Source organism: Monodelphis domestica, chromosome 1 (assembly GCF_027887165.1).
Source record: "Monodelphis domestica isolate mMonDom1 chromosome 1, mMonDom1.pri, whole genome shotgun sequence".
NCBI classification, from domain to species: Eukaryota; Metazoa; Chordata; class Mammalia; order Didelphimorphia; family Didelphidae; genus Monodelphis; species Monodelphis domestica.
The window spans coordinates 184,379,559-184,400,222 of record NC_077227.1 but is presented as its reverse complement, the minus strand read 5'-3'; the positions used below and the strand labels follow the sequence as shown (position 1 = coordinate 184,400,222).

General features: G+C 35.0%; 1 protein-coding gene across 5 annotated transcripts in view; it reads right to left on the bottom strand.

Annotated features, from left to right (window-relative positions):
- GALK2 (galactokinase 2) overlaps positions 1-20,664 on the bottom strand; it is a 210,383-nt gene that overhangs the window by 134,742 nt on the left and 54,977 nt on the right. Inside the window, exon 1 of one of the 5 annotated variants that reach the window (XM_056810174.1) lies at positions 11,370-11,687. The exons of the other annotated variants lie outside the window; for them this stretch is intronic. The gene's annotated coding sequence lies outside the window, so the exon portion shown is untranslated. Of the gene's footprint in view, positions 1-11,369; positions 11,688-20,664 lie in introns of those variants that run through there. 5 annotated transcript variants of the gene reach the window in all.

Sequence of the window (20,664 nt, the reverse complement as noted above, 5' to 3'; positions counted from 1 at the left end):
ACGAGCAAAATAGCAAATGTAAAATGCTTAGCACAATGCCTGGCACACAATAAGTGCTACATAAAAATAAGCTATTATTATTGTTGATATTTTCTCCAGTTCTAAAACATTACAAATATCAACTCACCAACTAAAAGATATAATAAATGCCATACAAAATACAAATCAGAAGGGAATATACTGAAAGGAATGATATTTGTGATATTTAAAAGCACAGAGAATATCATCTTCATTTATCAGGCCTTTCAGAGAAGTTACCTAATAATAGTTTTACATTTTATTTCATTTTGTTTTCTCTTTTTTATTCCAAATTTTACAAAACCAAATAAAACAAGCATTTCCATATACAAAGAAAAAACTGCATATAAGTGAAATCACAAATCTCTTCTACATTTAGCTTACTTGTCTTCATATGTACATAATAAATCCCATCCACAAGTGTCCCAGCTCCTCCTCACTTTCCTGTATCACAGAAGATATATACTGTCTAGGAGACCAATGTGTATATGGAAATTAAGTCCTTCATGTTTTACCTTTAAATTTACTTTCTGGGGGTATCATTCACAGTTTATTCTTCCAGGATTAATTCTGTAGCTGTGTATAATTCTACTCATTTCACTATTTATTATCTCATGTAGTTATTTCCAAAGGGTTTTTTTAATCAATCTGCTCATCATGTCTTATGGTACAGTACTATTTCACCACATCATGTACCACAATTCGTTCAGCCATTCCTCAGTGGATGGGTATCCCCTCAATTTCCAGTTTGTCGCAGCCACAGAGAGAGATGCTATAAATATTTTGGAACATATAGGTTCTTTTCCTTTCTCCCTGATCTCCCCGGGAAACAGACACAGCAATGGTATTTCTAGGTCTAAGGGTATATACAAACCTCTGTAATACTTTAGGTATAATTCCAAATTGCTCTCTAAAATGATTGAATCAGTTCACAGCTTCACCAACAGTGTATTAATGTCCCCCTGGTTTCACATTTTAAAACTGGGGGGGGGGGGGGGGATTGAAGTATTTCAGAAAAAATCCCTCAACATAATTAAAAGATTTTCCTATTCAGGAAAAAATTAAAGAGGTCAGAATTGTTTCTCTTGCATGTAGACTTGTTAACTAAGGACAATAATCACATGATGGCCTGAATGACCCAAAGTTTGCTATGCAAAGCTATAAAAAGAGCCCAGTTTTTCCTAAAGATAAGGCAAGGGGAAAAAAGTGATCTGCAAGAAGAAACTGAGGGGGACAGCAGGGTGGCTCAGTGGATTGAGAGCCAGGCCCAGAGACCAGAAGACCTAGGTACAAATCTGGCCTCAGATTCTTCCTAGCTGTGTGACCCTGGGTGAGTCACTTAACCCCCACTGCTTAGCCCTTACCACTCTTCTGCCTTGGAACCAATACATAGTATTGATTCTCAGATAGAAGGTAAGAGTTTAAAAAAAAAAAAAGAGGAAACTGAGGCTTTCAGTTAGCAGGTAGGTACCAAACCACCAACAAAGATTAAGGTGAGGAGAAAGAAAGAAAAGGAAATGCAGTGAATATGTCTTCATGTTTCTCTCCTTGCTGAAGCCATAAAGAGCACAGGAGAAGGAAAAAAAAGAACCTATACGGAATGCTTTCTTTTAAGTCAGTTTCAAAAGTAAATTTCTCCCTGGAATCAATTTGTTTTCCAAGGGAAACAAACTGAGAAGCTTCCTGGTAGAAACTCCCAATTTATTAATTAGCTATGAAAAGATCTGAGAGATATTCCTTGGTTTTACCCATCAAACTTCAAACCATCAAATAGACATATTTTTATTATGAGAAATATCAGGATAAAAAGATTACATGTAGAATTTGGTCAAAATAGCTCAGTTCCAATAGATGGGCTCCAGAAGAGAGGAATAGCAATTCCTTCAGAAACAAAACTAAATAGCAAGACCCAATTTCTTGTTTTCAACTATACATCTTTCCTTTACAAGGTAAAAATCAAATAACTCCAGGGTACAAGCAGACAATCAATAGAATTCTAGAATCTAGAATAGGAATAGTGGAACAGTAACAGGAAACAAACCTTTCACTTAGATCCCTTTAGGACATAAAGAGAATGCTGTCAAGAATATAAACATTTGTTTATATTCATTCATTATTTATATTGCACCTGATGCCAAAAAGGACTTTAAGGTATCTAACAAAGTTGAAACAGAGAAAAGGCCAAACAATTTCTGTTTCCTTAGACTAGTTTTTGTTTTTTAATGTTCTTACACACCACCACACACTAGAAATACAAAGATTCATTTATAGTCAAAATGAATTTGGAGCAAGATCTATTTGACTTCAAGTGAACTAAAAAAAGCAAAGTAGCAATCGTGATTTCAGACAAGGTTTCAAAAAATAACATAAAAAGAAATAAGCAGGGATGGACACTCTGCTAAAAGCCACCATGTATAATGAGTCAATATTGATCATTAATATATATGAACCAAAAAGCTAAATCTAAACATTTAAAAGAAATGAGAATCAAATTTCAGTAAAAAAAAATAGAAAGGAAAACAATAGCAGTGGGGATCCTCTATATATCTTTTTCACATCTAAAAAAAAATCTAATAAAAAGACAGACAAGAAATAAAATAAGGACCAGAACAGAACTTTAGAAAAATCAGGAAAGCTAGGTATATGATTATTGCTGAATGGGAATAGAAAGGAGTTTTCTCACTTTGCAGCTATGCATAGACACTCCCCCCCAAAAAAGACCATTTATTGGCACAAGAAAACCTTACTGCATGAAGAAATACTAAACAAATCCATTACTAGCCATACAGCAATAAAAGTTGATTCAGAGGAGGACCATTAAAGAACAAATAAAAATTAATTGGAACTTAAATAATCCTAACAACAATATAAATGGAAAGAAAAATGACACCACAAAAAAATGAAAAATAAATATAACATGTAAATATAAAAAGATCAAATAGTCTTCAAATGAATAAATATAAGAAGACACCCATAATCTACTGTGTCAAAGAGGTTGGAGAATCACAGATGTTACACATTGCACATCTTTGGACTTTTTCAATGTATCTGTCAATTGAATTAACCTTTCATTCCTCCCTTAAAGAATACTACTACCTCTCATATGAGACAGTTTTCAAGAAAGGGGAAAAGGGAAGAATACATAGGATACTCTGATGACTTAACAAACAGAAAATATTAGCAAACTTATTTTTTTCAATTGGTAAACCAAAGAACATATCATATGTAAGGGACAAAATAGGGGTTTTGACAAAATAAGAGAGTAGCTTTAAATAATTTAAGTTTTAATGAGAATATAGTAGAATCGTAAATTAATATTATCCCTTTAGGCCAAAGAAAAGAAAACTTCTAGCAGCTTGTAACAATTAACAGTTTAGTTTACTACCTAAAAATGCCTATCTCTACCTATAACTGCACTATATGTATGTGTATATATATATATATATATATATATATATATATATATATATATATATATATATATATATATCCCAACCATCAAAGGAAAGATTTTTTTTTAAACCCTTACCTTCCATCTTGGAGTCAATACTGTGTATTGGCTCCAAGGCAGAAGAGTGGTAAGGGCTAGGCAATGGGGGTCAAGTGACTTGTCCAGGGTCAAACAGCTAGGAAGTGGCTGAGGCCAGATTTGAACCTAGGACCTCCCGTCTCTAGGCCTGGCTCTCAATTCACTGAGCTACCAAGCTGCCCCCCAAAGGAAAGATTTTAAAACCAAGCAAGAATTGGGAAAAAAACACAAAATGTAAAATAAATAATTTTGATTACATCAAATTAAAAAGGGTTTGTACAAACAAAAGCCATGCAACCAAAATTAGAAGGGAAGCAACAAATTGGGGGGAAAAATCTTCATAACAAAAACCTCTGACAAAGGTCTAATTACTCAAATTTATAAAGAGCTAAATCAATTGTACAAAAAATCAAGCCATTCTCCAATTGATAAATGAGCAAGGGACATGAATAGGCAATTTTCAGTTAAAGAAATCAAAACTATTAATAAGGACATGAAAAAGTGTTCTAAATCTCTTATAATCATAGAGATACATATCAAAACAACTCTGAGGTACCACTTTATCTAGCAGATTGGCTAACACGAAAGCAAAGGAAAGTAATGAATGCTGGAGGGGATGTGGCAAAGTTGGGACGTTAATGCACTGCTGGTAGAGTTGTGAACTGATCTAACCATTCTGGAGGGCAATTTGGAACTATGCCCAAAGGACGCTAAAAGATTGCCTACCCTTTGAAACAGCCATAGCACTGTTAGATTTGTACCCCAAAGAGATAATAAGGAAAAAGACTTGTACAAGAATATTCATAGCTATGCTCTTTGTGGTGGCAAAAAATTGGAAAATATGGGGATGGCCTTCAATTGGGGAATAGCTGAACAAATTGTGGTATATATTGGTAATGGAATACTATTGTGCTCAAAGGAATAATAAAGTGGAAGAATTCCATGTGAACTGGAACGACATTCAGGAATTGATACAGAGTGAGAGGAGCAGAACCAGGAGAACATTATACACAGAGACTTGATACACTGTAGTACAATTGAATGTAATGGACTTCTCCATTAGTGGCAATGCAGTGATCCTGAACAACTCAGAGGGATCTATGAGAAAGAACACTATCCACATTCAGAGGAAAAACTGTGGGAGTAAAAACACTGAAGAAAAACAACTGCTTGATTACATGGGTTGAGAGGATATGATTGTGGATGTAGCCTCTAAATGAACATCCTAGTGCAAACATCAACAACATGGAAATAACTTCTGATCAGGGACACATGTAATACCCAGTGAAATTGTGTGTCGGCTACGGGAAGGGGGGGGAGGGGAGGGAGGGAAAGAATATGATTCTTGTAACCAAGGAATAATGTTCTAAATTGACTAAATAAAATTTAAAAAGAAAGAAAGAAAAAATGAATTAATTTAATTTAATTTAAAAAATATATATCCCGATCATCAACTAATCACCAACCCACACCACAACAACCAAACCCCAACTACCAACTGCCACCCAACAGCCAACTTCCCCACAACTGCCAGCCCTAACTGTCAGCAACTGACATCCCTGACCAACTGACCCTGGCCCAGCAGGGAGCTCCTACTTCCTGTCACTATGGGCTGGTTAATCCCTACACATCTCTATGGTAAAAGGACCTCCAGGTCCCCCATTAAATTAAAAAAGGAATAAACAATTCCTTTCTACACAGAGAAACAATAGGAAAAAATTCATCAAAGAAAATGGTAACAATAAGCAACTATACTGAAATTTATGATAGAGATAAAGCAGTGATTAGGGGGAAAATTGTAACTCTAAACTCTTGCCAACAAAAGAAAGAATAGCTCAATTAATTGGTCATATAATTGAAAAAATTTTTAAATAGAAAAATCAACAAACCAAAAAACTCCAACTAAATACCAAAGCAGAAATTCTGAAAATCAAAAAAGAAATTAACAAAATTAAAAGCAAAAAAAAATCACTGAATTAATAAATCTAGGAGCTGGATTTGGGGCGGGGGGGGGGGGGAACAACGAATAAAACAAGTAGGTTGATTTTAAAAAGAGAGAAAAAGTTATATCAAAAATGGAAATGAATACACAACAATTAAAGAAGAAACAGGAAATTATTTTGCAATTAATTAATTTGGAATGTATTGTAACCAATTAATTTGGAAATTATATTACAACAAAACCTTTAATTTAGATGAAATGAATAGTTACAAAAATATGAAATGCCCTGATTAACAAAATAGAATATCTAAATAATGCAACATAAGAGAAATAAATTGAACAAACCAAAAAATACTCCAGAACCAGATATATTTATAAATAAATACTATGAAACACTCAAAGAATAAATTATTATAATGCTACATAAGTTGTTTGTAAAAATAGAGAAAGGAGAATTCTTCCAAACTCTGTCAGTGATTAAAATAGGTCTTAGTAGCTAAAGTAGGGAGCAACAAAACAGAAAAAGAAAATTATAGATTAATATCCCTATAAAACATAACAAAAATATTAAATAAAATATTTTAAAATTAGTATTAGAGGTTAAAACAACAAATTTAAATGATTATACACGATGAAAAACTTGGATTTATACTATATAGGGTTGGTTCAACATAAGGAAAATTATCAACATAATTTGTCATATTAATGAATTTTTATCATTATTTTTACATTTAAAACCACATGATTGTAAAAACTAACACAGGTTTTGAGAAAATCCAACCCCAAGTTGTTGTTTTTTTAAATGCTTGAACACAAAGAAATAAAAGGACTTTTCCTTAATATATTTAGTAGTATCTATGTAAAACCAAAGGCAAAAATTACACATAATAGAGCAAAGTTAGAGGCCTTCCCAGAAAGATCTGATAAAACAAAGATGACTATTATTACCACTACTACTAATGTTAGAAATGCCAGTTATAGCAATAAAAAAAACAAGAAAAAGAATTCAAGGGAATAAACACAGTTAAGAAGAAACAAAACTTTTTTATCATTTATCTAGAGCAGTAGTGTTGAACTCAAATTGAAATAAACCTCTGCCTCCTAATAATGACTTAGAAAACCACAAACTTTTCCATTCCTGCCACAGGGCTTGAGGTGAGAGTGTGACAATTCTGATTTCAAGAACCCTATATAATCAATTGAAATATTAACTGAAAGTATCAATAAATTGAGCAAAGATACTGGATGTTACCAGAGAGTTCTCTCAACCTCTTGAAGAAAATATACTCATTAGCTGTGTGAATCTTAAAAACTACTCAGACTATACTTTAGAAAGATTTGATTTAGCTATTCCCTTATTGTAACAATGGAGATACTTGGTCTGACAAGAATCAGGAATGTCTTGGGAACTTTACATTACTCCACCCATACTTAGACATACTTTAGGGAAAAATAAAGTTGTAAACTCCTGATTGAACAATGAAGGTACTTAACTCATACCTTATAGTGAAGCTAGAGCCTTAAGCTAGGTCTATTTTTAGATCTAATACAAAAAGATGTGAAGTACCTGTAAAGGTTAAATTAATCACAAAAAGGTCAAGTAACTCACAAAAGGCAAGCTTAATAAAGAAGTGTGAAGTACTCAGAAGATATAATCTAACAAGAGAAGGTGAGAACTAAAGAGTGGTGAGAACTAAGAATGGGCAGTTCTGGGAAAAAAAGTGTCTACTGTGATTGGTAGACATGAAAATTTAGGGGAGGTGACATAAGAGAAAATTTCTTTAAAAGGAAGGGGTAAAAAGCCAGTGGAGAGAATTCAGTTCTGAGTGGAGATTCTGGACTGAGTTCAGGAGATTGAGTTCAGTGGAGGACTCGTGGTGAGTGATAAGACTGATTCCCTTACGCTTGGGCTCAGGGAAGCCACTTAATTCTCATTCTCTCATTCTCTCTCATTCTCTCTCATTCTCTCTCTCTCTCTCTCTCTCTCTCTCTCTCTCTCTCTCTCTCTCTCTCTCTCTCTCTCTCTCTCTCTCTCTCTCTTTTCTTAATTCCTTCTCTCTCTATTAATTAAAATCACCATAATTTCCAGACTGACTTCAGAATTTTATTTGGCAGCCATTTAAATCTAGATTTCAAGTCACAACACTAAAATTATCTTTACAGCTCGGGTCTCATGCCTGTGGGTCAAAGTTAGGAGGCCAAACTAAAAGAGATTAACATGCTAAGGGATCTCCTCTCCTTAATAGCAAATTCAGATTAATGTGATACAGATAATGGTTTTTATAACGTTTCAAGGCAACTGAAAGCACACTGCCAACTAAGATTATTCTACAGCAAAAAGAATAGTAAAGCATTTCACAGGAAAGGAAAGAAAGACTAAAGAAAGAAAGAGATCAGTCAAAGGGAAAATGGTGACTACTTGGAAGAAGTATTTATTATGAAAAAACATTCTCAGTTTCAGGGCAGGAGACAAGGGGAAGGGACAAAGTATTTTTTACAATATAAAAGGTCCCTTTAAACAAAACTGTAGGGTCTCTTAACCAAGGACAACAAATAGTTTTTAAAATAACAGAAGAGATCATCTGCTTTACCATGTCCTTGCATCAGGGTTGAAGACTTGCTAATATTAGACCACTATGTGATTGGGGGATTTTCACATTGTTATTCCAGTAAGAGTTCACAAAAAATTATGGTCCCTATTTTAATCCCACAATATAAAATAAAACCCCATAAATTGTCAATATATCTGTATATTATTAATAAAATCCAGAAAGAAGAGTAGGAATTTTATTCAAAATAACTATAACAAATAAAATTCTTCGCAGTTTGGCAGTTTGCTTTACATACATGGGAACTATATGAACACAACTAGAATCTTGTTACAACTTCAATCCCTTTAATAAGGAAAAATGTACAAAAATATGCATAGCTGCACTCTTTGTGGTGGTAAAAAAAATTGGAAAATGAGGGGGTGTCCCTAGATTGGGGAATAGCTGAACAAATTGTGGTATCTGATGGTGATGGAATACTATTGGGCTGTAAAGAGTGATGAACTGGAGGCTTTCTATATGAAATGGAAAGACCTCCAAGAACTGATGCAGAGTGAAATGAGCAGAACCAAGAGAACATTGTATAGTGAAAATGAAACACTGTGGAACTATCCAATGTAACAGACTTTACTACTAGTAATAATACAATAATCCAGGTCATTCCTGAGGGACTAACAGAAAGAATGCTATCCACATTGAGAGAAAGAACTGTGGGAGTGGAAACACAAAAGAAAAACATGACTTATTACTTATCACTTGTTTATATGGGTATATGATTTGAGGTTTGAGCTTTAAAAGACTGCTCTATGATAAAAATGAATGATGTAGAAAGGAGAGTATCAAATGAAAACATGTGTACAACCCAGTAGAATTGCTTATTGGCTCTGGGAGGGGGGAAGGAAAAGGGAGGAGAAAGAAAATAAAGCATGTAAATAATTTTTTTAATAAAAGAAAATGTTTAAATTAAAAAAGTTATACTCTCTTTAGACAATACAATATAACAAGAGTCTTTAGAGAAATGAAGACAGACCTAAAAATTGGAGAAATAAGACACTATTAGGTAGGCTGTGCCAATATACTAAAAATGACAATATTAACTAAAATCCATTTTCTTATTCAGTGTCATAGCAATAAAATTTCCAGACCATTCATGTCAGGACTATAAAAATAATAACATAAATTATCTGAAGGATAAAAAATTCAGGAATCCAAAGGTTAAAAAAAAATTTTTTTAAGTTAGAAAAGAGATCTATCAGGGGGTAGCTGGGTAGCTCTGTGGATTGAGAGCCAGGCCTAGAGACAGGAGGTCCTAGATTCAAATGTGGCCTCGGGCACTTCCCAGTTGGACCCTGGGCAAGTCACTTAACCCCCATTGACTAGCCCTTGCCACTCTTCTGCCTTGGAACCAATACACAGTACTGATTCCAAGACAGAATGTAAGGGTTTAAAAAAAAAAGAGAGGATCTATCAGATCTAAAACTATATTACAAAGCAAAATGATTTGGTACTAGTTAAGAAATAGAGAAGTGGAAAAGATTAGGTATACAACATATAAAAGAAAATTAACATGGTATCACAGTGTTTAATAAGCCCAAATAACCTAGCCACTGTGATAACAACTCATGATTTGGGGGAAAAAAGAACCACTGGGAAAACTATAGGGTAGTCTTGCAAAAATCAGGTAGAAATGTGATACTCCAGGAGTAACAACAAGGTGTTTAAAAAATGACTGCACAGTCATAAACAGTGTCTCCTAGCATGGAAGATAAAAAGTGGAAGGACTCTACATGGCTTCTGGAAGAGACAGTCCAGAGTTTTAAATCTAAGGGGGTTTTTTTTGCTTTAAAATCAAAAAGCTGTTTTGGGCACCAAAAAGGAGTTCAAGTCAAAATTAACTTTTCAAGGAATACAATAACAACAATATATGAAGAAAAACAACTCTGAAAGACCTGAAAACTTGTGATAATAACTATCATTTCAGAAGAGATTCCACCCAAGGTACTCTATGTAGTATAAGACATACATTTCTGGACATGGTCAATATGGGAATTTGTTTTGCTTGACTATGTATATCTATTTGGCTTTTTCCTTTTTTATGGGAGAGAAAGAAGGACAAATGCAAAAGGGAATAAGACAGCAAAAAGAAAAGCATTTTCAAAGCTTCTTTTTATTAATGCAGAATAGAGAACAGAAGAAAGGCTAGAAAGAATTACAGCCAAATGGGACAGCTTTGAAAGCTGTAGGTTGGATTTATTACATATTTTCAAAGAAATGCAAACTGGACATAATGGAGACCTAAAATTTGATATATAATCTTTTTTTCTATTCCATTGTTCTATTCCATGTGGAAATGCCCATTTTATTTGGTGTTCAAGTTCAGAATAAAAATAAATAATTTTTTTCAAAAGGATTGGCTGGCATTATTGAATTCCTTAAGAATCGTGATTTTTAGACATAAAGCTATCAACTTTACTTAGCAGGCTGTCCTTAAATTAGGAGGGCCATCTGTGACCTAGAATCAGTGATCTATTTCAGGATCTATAATGGTCTCTGTAAAAACTATCCAGGTAAGAAAAAGTATGCACCTCTCCTTATATAGGACATGAACTAGGTACACCAAAACTCTTCCTTTATGTAGCCTTCTCTTTCCACAAATAAAATAGAAAAATAAAATTAGTTTGAAAGAAAGAATTCTGAAGTAATGAATTTAAAATGAAGTAAAATATAAAATAATTTTAGTCTTACAAATCTACTTACTGTAAAAGAACCAAGGACCAAGTAAATCTCTGAGCTAAAAAGGCAAAAGATTAATAATGGATGTTCATAGTAACTGAGAAGGTGGTTACATTTCTTCATAGAGGAAACCTTTCTGCGAGGGTGACTTTCCCTCTGCCATTAGTTGTTTAGAGAATTCATCTTCACTCCTAATAAACCAAGCAAAAGAAGAAAGCAAAAAAAAGACAGGCTTGGGCTCTCCTCCAATTAGTTGTGGAACTAGGCAGGTTAACTAGTTGTGGGTAAATCATTTAATATGCCTGACCTCATTTTAGTCATCTGTGAAATTAAAGGGGAGAGGAGAAAGTTAACAATGAAGTCTTTCCTTGTTTCCCCACTCAAGCAATATTCTCCACTCCACCCAATCCAGATGATATCTAACAATGTGTTTTTCATCCCTCTAATAAACTTAATCATACATTACTTTGGGGAGGGGTTGAGAGAAAGAAGTTACCTTTTGGGAGCAATTCAGATCTGTAACAAATACTCATGGATCTCTCATATCAGCATGGAGTCCTAGAACCTGTCTCTCAATATGAAGCAAGCATCCTCTTACCTTTCGAAGACTTTATGTTCCTGCTCTGTCCACTCTACTATATAAAATCTTCTCTAATGAAACTTTCTTTCACGAACCTATTTCCTCATGCATCTTCATGAGGAGTAAAAAATTGTTGGGAAACAAAGGCTTGGGAAATAAAACTGTCTCCTACATATATTAACACCTAGGAAGATAGCAATCTTAAAGGTTTGGTTAATAATGCAATTATGTAGCTCTTCTTTGAGGAGATGCTAACAGCTGCTGTTTCTAATTGTTATGTCACAACAAAGCCAACCCAAACCATATGGCAGCCTAGGAAGATCTTTGGGGTGACACACTTCCTGGGAACATCAGACTACACTGGAGGAGGCTCTGAGACCTGTTGTTGTTGTTGTTCAGTCGTGTCCAACTCTTCTTGACCCCATTTAGGGTTTTCTTGGCAAAAATACTGGAATGGTTTTCCATTTCCATCTCCAGCTCATTTTATAGATGAGGAACTTGAACAAACAGTGTTAAATGACTTGTCCAAGGTCACACTGCTGGCAAGTATCCAAGTCCAAATCTGAGCTCAGGAAGAGTCTTCCTGACTCCAGGTTTGGTGCTTTATCCCTGTACTATTTAGCAACCCCTAAGACCTAGTAATAAAAGTACAAAGAGTCTTACAAGTCATAGATCAACCCAGAGAAAGGACTGAGTAGCTTGGAATCTTAAAATACAGACAGCTATACTTGGCTCTTGTGAGATTTATAGCTGCTCTTTTTTGTGGTGGCAAAGAAATGAAAGTTGAGGAGAATGCCATCAATTAGGGAATGGCTATATAAGTTATGGTATATGATTGTCATGGAATACTACTGTGCTACAGGAAATGATAAGGAGGATGGCTTCAGAAAAAACCAGGAAGACCTTTAGAAACTGATATAAAATGAAGTTAGTAGAACTAGATCATTGTACTTGTAATAATAATATTGTAATGATGATCAAATGTGAAAGACTTAGCTACTTTGATCAATAAAGTGATCCAAGATAATTCCAAAGGATTCATGATGAAAAATGCTATCCACCTCTAGAGAGAAAACTGATGATTTAGGAGTGTGGATTGAGGTATATTTTTTTCACTTTATTTTCCTTGCTTTTTTTGCAAGAGGGATAATATGGAAGTATGTTTTGCATAATTTTACAAATACATTTGATATATTGCTTGCCTTCTCAATGAGAAATGGGAAGGAAAGATTTTGGAACTCAAAAAAAATTTTAATGTTACAAATAAATAAGTTTTTAAAAATTTGTCACCCAAAAGGACTTTTCTTTTTCTTTTGAGGGGAGGGGAAATTAGGGAAGGGACTTGGAATTAATTATAGTAATACTAAAAAAATGGGAAGAAAAAAACAGAAAATGAAATTAATATTAATGAACCAATTAAAATCAAATTGCATATAATAAAAGACCAGCAGATATAATCCCCTTTTTTGTTTTATTTTGTATAAGTATGTTCATATTCATTGAGGTTTATTAAGTTTAGAGGCAATAATATATAATAGATGAAATACTTGACTTGGAAGTTGGAAAAACCTGAGTTTGAAACCTGTTTCAGATACTTCTATGAGACCTAAACCAAGTCATGAACTGTTCAATTTCAAGTTCCTCATGTGTAAAATTGATATAATAGCCCTTACCTTACAGGGACACCATGAAAATCAAGTAAGATAATATATGTAAAGTGCTTTGCAAACCTAAATTGAAATATTGATTTCAACAATTATCATTAATCAATCAATAAATACTTGCTATGAGCCAGGCACCATGCAATGTGCTGAGAATATAGAATATAGAGATCTTCCCCAAAACCCTGAGAAACAGGTGCTGTTACTATCCCTGTTTTACAAATGAGGAAACTGAGACAAACAAAGGTTAAAAGAGTTGACCAGCTAATAAATGTCTGAGGCTGGATTTGAACTCAGATTTTCCTGACTCCAGGAATCCCATCCATTATACTATCTAGCTACCCTATATTTCTGATATAATATGTTGCAGGTAGAATGAAAATGTAAGATAGAATGCAGCCTTAGAGAAAAAGGAATTACCACCTGGGGGGGTAGAAGATGTATAGATTATTATTATTAAGAAAATTATTAAATTCAAAATTTAAATATATACATAGGCATACTAATACACTGTTGATAGAACTGTGAACTACTCTATTCTGGAAAGCAATTTGGAATTATGATAACAAAATTATTATAATGTCCATTGACAGACATATCTCACTGACCCAGATATCCCACTGCAAAGTACATACCTCTACGATGAGAGTTTTTAACCTGTGGTTCATGAATTTTTTTTAATATTTTGATAACTGTATTTCAAAATAATTGGTTTCCTTTATAATTCTATGTATTTTATTTTATGCATTTAAACACATCATTTTGAAAAGAGTGGGATTTCACAAAGCTGCCAAAGGGGCCCATGTCATAAAAAATATTTTAAAACCCTTTGCATGGGAGGACAAAGGTATACATTAACATCCAAAATCCACCAAAATATTTATCAAAAAACAAAACAATTAAGGAATGACTAAAAATTATGGCAAATGGACAAAGTAGAATATCATTGGGCCACAAATAAATAGGAAGAATTCAAAAAAGTATGAAAAGATCGAGGGCAGCTGGGTAGCTCAGTGGATTGAGAACCAGGCCTAGAGATGGGAGGTCCTAGGTTCAAATCCGGCCTCAGCCACTTCCTAGCTGTGTGACCCTGGGCAAGTCACTTGACCCCCATTGCAGAGCCCTTACCACTCTTCTGCCTTGGAGCCAATACACAGTATTGACTCCAAGACGGAAGGTAAGGGTTTAATTTTTTTTAAAAAAAAGTATGAAAAGATATGTAAACTGATACATAGTCCAATAAGTAGAAGCAAGAAAATAATGTCTATAAAAATGAAAATAAACAAACTATTATGTAATTGTAATTACCAAGCTTAGAAAATGTACCTCCCTTCCTTTCATTAAGAAATAGGAGACAGCTCAGCAGCAAGAACTAGAAAGAGAAATCCCATTCAAAATTACCTTAGACAAAATAAAATACTTAGGAATCTATCTCCCGAGACAAACACAGGATCTATATGAACACAACTACAAAACACTTTCCACACAACTAAAACTAGACTTGAACAATTGGAAGAACATTAACTGCTCATGGGTAGGACGAGCCAATATAATAAAAATGACCATCCTACCCAAACTCATCTATCTATTTAGTGCCATACCCATGGAACTTCCAAAAATTTTTTTTACTGATTTAGAAAAAAACATAACAAAGTTCATTTGGAAGAACAAAAGATCAAGGATATCCAGGGAATTAATTAAAAAAAATACAAAGGAAGGGGGTCTTGCAGTCCCAGATCTCAGACTATATTATAAAGCAGCGGTCATCAAAACAATTTGGTACTGGCTAAGAGACAGAAAGGAGGATCAGTGGAATAGACTGGGGGCAAGCAACCTCAGCAAGACAGTATATGACAAACCCAAAGATCCCAGCTTTTGGGACAAAAATCCACTATTTCATAAAAACTGTTGGGAAAATTGGAGGACAGTGTGGGAAAGATTAGGCTTAGATCAACACCTCACACCCTACACCAAGATAAATTCAAAATGGATGAATGACTTGAACATAAAGAAGGAAACTATAAGAAAATTAGGCGAACACAGAATAGTATACATGTCAGACCTTTGGGAAGGGAAATACTTCAAAACCAAGCAAGAATTAGAAAGAATTACAAAATGCAAAATAAATAATCTGGATTACATCAAATTAAAAAGTTTTTGTACAAACAAAACCAATGTAACCAAAATCAGAAGGGTAGCAACAAATTGGGAAACAATCTTCATAAAAACCTCTGACAAGGGTTTAATTACTAAAATTTATAAAGAACTAAATCAATTGTACAAAAAATCAAGCCATTCTCCAATTGAAAAATGGGCAAGGGACATGAACAGGCAATTCTCAGCCAAAGAAATCAAAACTATTAATAAGCACATGAAAAAGTGCTCTACATCTCTTATAATCAGAGAGATGCAAATCAAAACAACTCTGAGGTATCATCTCACACCTAGCAGATTGGCTAACATGACAGCTATGCAAAGTAATGAATGCTGGAGGGGATGTGGCAAAGTGGGGACATTAATTCATTGCTGGTGGAGTTGTGAATTGATCCAACCATTCTGGAGGGCAATTTGGAACTATGTCCAAAGGGCGATAAAAGACTGTCTGCCCTTTGATCCAGCCATAGCACTGCTGGGCTTGTACCCCAAAGAGATAATGGACAAAAAGACTTGTACAAAAATATTCATAGCTGCGCTCTTTGTGGTGGCCAAAAATTGGAAAATGAGGGGATGCCCCTCAATTGGGGAATGGCTGAACAAATTGTGGTATATGTTGGTGATGGAATACTATTGTGCAAAAAGGAATAATAAAGTGCAGGAATTCCATGGAGACTGGAACAACCTCCAGGAAGTAATGCAGAGCGAGAGGAGCAGAACCAGGAAAACATTGTACACAGAGACTGATACATTGTGGTACAATCGAAGGTGATGGACTTCTCCATTAGTATCAATGCAATCCCTGAACAATCTGCAGGGATCTAAAAAAAAAATACTACCCACAAGCAGAGGATAAACTGTGGGAGTAAAAACACCGCTGAAAAGCAACTGCTTGACTACAGGGTTGGAGGAGATAAGACTGAGGAGAGACTCTAAATGAACACTATAATGCAAACTCCAACAACAGGGAAATGGGTTCGAGTCAAGAACACATGTGATAACCAGTGGAATCATGCGTCGGCTATGGGAGAGGGAAAGGCGGGGGGGGGGGGGGGGGGGGGGGGGGAGGGGGGAGGGAGGGGAGGAAAAGAAAACGATCTTTGTTTCCAGTGAATAATGTATGAAAACGACCAAATAAAATAATATTAAAATTTAAAAAAAAAAATGAGAAAGGACCAAAAAAAATTTTATCTCAATAAATGTGGCCAACTGTTCTAATCCAAAGGATGGCAAACTATGGATGAGGGCCAAAACAAACCCATCTTTTTTTTGTATTACCAGGAGCTAAAAAGGATTTTTATATTTTAAAATAAAGTTATATTGCATTATCTTAAAAAAAAAAGATTTCATTGGGAAAAAAAAAGAAATAGGAGAGAGGTCTGCTGGGTGGCTCAGTGGATGGGGAGTTAGGCCCAGAAATGAAAGGTTATGGGTTCAAATCTGGGCTCTGATGCTCAGACACTGGTCAGCTGAGTGACCCTGAACAAGTCACTTAACACCCATTGCCTAACCCTTACCACTCTTCTACCTTGGAACCATTACACAGTATTGATTCTAAGATGGAAGGTAAGGGTTTAAGAAACAAAGAAGACAAAAGTAGGGGACTAGAATTTCAGACTCAGTTGCCATTATTGATAGCATTCCCGCATTGTTTTTTTCTTCATCTTTCTTTTTGTTGTTATTGTTATTATAAGATCTAACTCCCTGAGTGGAGAAGGGGATAGGTATTTGTTTGGAAATGAAGGTAATAGAAAAGCAAAAGTTGAATAATTTTTTTAGAGAAAGCAATGCAGAAAAATGCACAGGTTGTTATGGGGTCTGATTGTCAAATTCTCTATGTTGCAACAAATGTGTAATCTTTCCCATAAACATTTAGAAATCAAGCAGAAGTAACATTGAGGTGGGCAAAATTTTGTCTGTTCAACCCACAGATGGACAGAGTAATAGTGAACTACTGAGATTTGTGCCTTACTGGAGAGAAGCAGACCAAGTGTCCCTTCTGAGTTTCATTTATCATGGGCAAGGTGATTCTACTAGGGTGTCTCTTGAAGGAGGGACTGCTTATACAAAAGCTTTTAATACAAATTCAGGCAAAATGTATGAGAGACATTAGCCTAACATATGTGGATTTGTCTTTGAGGAGTCCACTGAAGTAGCTGCATTGAGAAGATTTCCCAGAGTACTAGTCACAGTTTAAATGTTAACTAATATTCAATATCCTCTCAAGTCAAATTAAGAAAAGTCAGGGTATGTTGAAGAATAAAATGGGCAAGTTCTACCAAAAAAAAAAGGGAACAAGACCCCAAGCATCTTACTATTAGAGAAAGGAGACTGCTCTTCAAATTAGAATGATAGCATTTAAGATACAGGATCACTGAGCAGGAAGTGGTCATGTGATCTAACTTTTTTTACAAATAAGAAAACTGAGTTCCAAGAGATATGATCTGACCTGCTTAAGGTAATACTGATATCTTAAATAAGTATCAAAGCTAGATCCTCTAACTTTTTTCTTTAAATTTATTTATTTTTAAGTGTTTTTCCAAAGTTACATGGTTCATGTTGTCTCCTTCCCTTCTTTCCTCCCCCCTCCCAGAGCTGACAAGCAATTCCACTCAGTTATACATATATTATCACTCAATGCCCATTTTCATATTATTCATTTCTGTAATAGAATAATCTTTTAAAACCAAAACCCCACATCCTAAACCCATATAAACAAGAGATAAATAATATATTTTTTTCTGAGTTTCTACTCCCACATTTCTTTCTCTCTGGATAGCATTCTTTCTCATAAATCCCTCGGGATTATCCTGTAGATCTTCTGACTTTAAATCCAGTAGGATTAGCATTTTAAGAGTGGGAAAAGAAAAGTAATCTGGACTACCTGCCTTTACTCAAGATTTTCCACCTCTATTTGTTACGCTGTTCCTTATGCCTGAAATAATCAAAAAATTCTCACTTGATCTATCCATCTCTGTTATTGTCCCATTTCTCCTCCCTTTCGTAGCAATAGTCCTTGAGAAGGTTGCCTACAATAAATGCCTCTACTTTCTTTCCTCTCATTCTCTTTTTAATTCTCTATGGTCTGTCTTCTGACTTCATTACTCAACCAAAACTGCCCTTTCCAAAGTTACTAATAATCTTATTTGCCGAATCTGTCTTTCTTCAATCATCCTTTTTTACCTCTCTTTGCCATCCTCTTCTCCTTCATATTCTCATTTCTCTAGGCTTTCAAGACACTGTTCTCTCTTGGTTCTCCTCCTACCTGTTTGACAGCTCTTTTTCTCCATATGTTTTGTTAAATCTTTGATCAAATCATATCATCTGTGGTTGTGCCAGAGGGCTCTGTCCTAGGTCCTCAATTCCTTCTATATTTATGTGTCAAACATGGCCCCCACCTATGGCCCACAATACTTCTAACTATAACTGGAACCAAATTAAAATATAATCAAGACATATTTAACAAAATAAAATTACAATAAAACATAGATAATATTAACATGTGGTTTTTAAAGTAATTATTTGGCCCACAATAATACTTATTTACAACTTCATGGCCCTCTCCTCTGAGTGTGAAACCATTGCTTTATGCTATTTCTCTTCATAATCTCATCTCACACATCTTTTATATTTTCAATAATCATCTCTATGTAAATGATTCTCAGACCTACTTTTCCAGCTCTAACCTTCCTCCTAAACTCTAGACTTCCTATCTCCAATAGTCTACTGGACAAATCAAAAGAGATATCTTGTACATAGCCAAAATGAAATCATTATCTTTCCCTCTCAAGTCTTCCTCTCAAACTTCCCATTACTTTTAAGACTATCATAATCTTCTCAGTTGTTGTTGTTATTTAGTCTTCAATTGTGTCGGACTTTTTGTGACCCCATTTGGGGGTTTTCTTAGTAAAAACACTAAAGTAGTTTGCCATTTCCTTCTCCAGGTCATTTACTCTCTCTACCAACCCATATAATGTGAACTTTAAATTACTCCACCCTACTTAGATATTACTTTATGATGAAGATAAAGTTGTAATCTCCTGATTAAACAATGAAGGTACTTAGATCTTACTTTATAGTGAAGCTAGAACTTTAAGCTAAGTCTATTTTAATATCTTACTACAAAAAGGTGTTAAGTAACTATAAAGGGTAAATTAATCACAAAAAGGTTAACTAACAAAAAGTGAACTTAACAAAGAAGTGTTAAGTAACTCAAAAGATATAATCTAATCAAGGAAGATGTGAACTAAAGAATGGGCAATCCTGGAGAAAAGCCTCTGATGTGATTGGTAGACATGAAAATTTAGAGGAGGGGACACAAGAGTAAAAGGTCTATGTATTTTGCATCACTTCCTCTCTCTGGTACCTTTGGCGGCAGAGAGGTGGCTGGTGGCAGCGTGCTGGGCCTTTCGGCATCTTGGCATGGCCACAGCTATTGTTCTGTGGTGAGTTTCTGACTGAGTTTTTCCTCCTTTACTTTCCAAACTTTATCCTCTTAGAAGCCTCTAATCTCCTTCAGAGACCTACCAGCAGAAATATTGGACTCCCCCTGGCATAGGCCAGGCGGGAGAATTCCTATACCCTCTTTCCTCTTTCTCCTTAAAATCCTTCCCTCTATATTAATTAAAATTACCATAAATTTCCAAACTGACTTGGGTATTTTATTTGGGATTTTTTCCCTGGTGATCAATTAATTTAAATTTTAATTCACAACCCTAAAATTATCCTTAAAATAATACATTACAGAGTCCTGTCAATTCTGCCTTTATAGCATCTCTTGCATATGACCCCTTCTCCTCTGCCATTACTCAGGGGCAGGCCCTCATTACCTCATGCCTAGACTATTGCAGTATCCTTTTGTTTGGTCTCCCTACCTCAAGTCTCTCCTCATTCCAGTTCATCTTCTACTCAACTGTCAAATGGATCTTCCTAAAGCACAGAACTATGTCATCCCTTGTATCTAACAAACTATAAACATAAAATCCTGTTTGACATTCAAAGACTATCATAACCTGGCCCTCCCTTTCCTTTTTACTCTTCATACACTGCATCTTCCTTCCCTACACACTCTACTGGTCCTATGTCTCACACAAGATACTCAAGTCTCCTTACTCTGTGCATTTTTATTAACTCTCCCCCATGGCTGGAATTCTCTTCCTCCTCATCTCTATGCCCTAGCTTCAAGTCCCAGTTAAAATTCCCTCTTTTTTTTTATTTTCTATAACCCTTACCTTCAATCTTGGAATCAATACTGTATATTGGTTCCAAGGCAGAAGAGTGGTAAGGGCTAGGCAATGGGGGTTAAGTGACTTGCCCAGGGTCACACAGCTGAGAAGCGTCTGAGGTCAGATTTGAACCTGGGACCTCCCATCTCCAGGCCTGGCTCTCAATCCACTGAGCCACCCAGCTGCCCCCTCCCTCTTTTTTTTTTTTTAATTATGAAGATATTTTATTTTTTTGCCAATTATATGTAATAACAAATTTTTACATATGTTTTC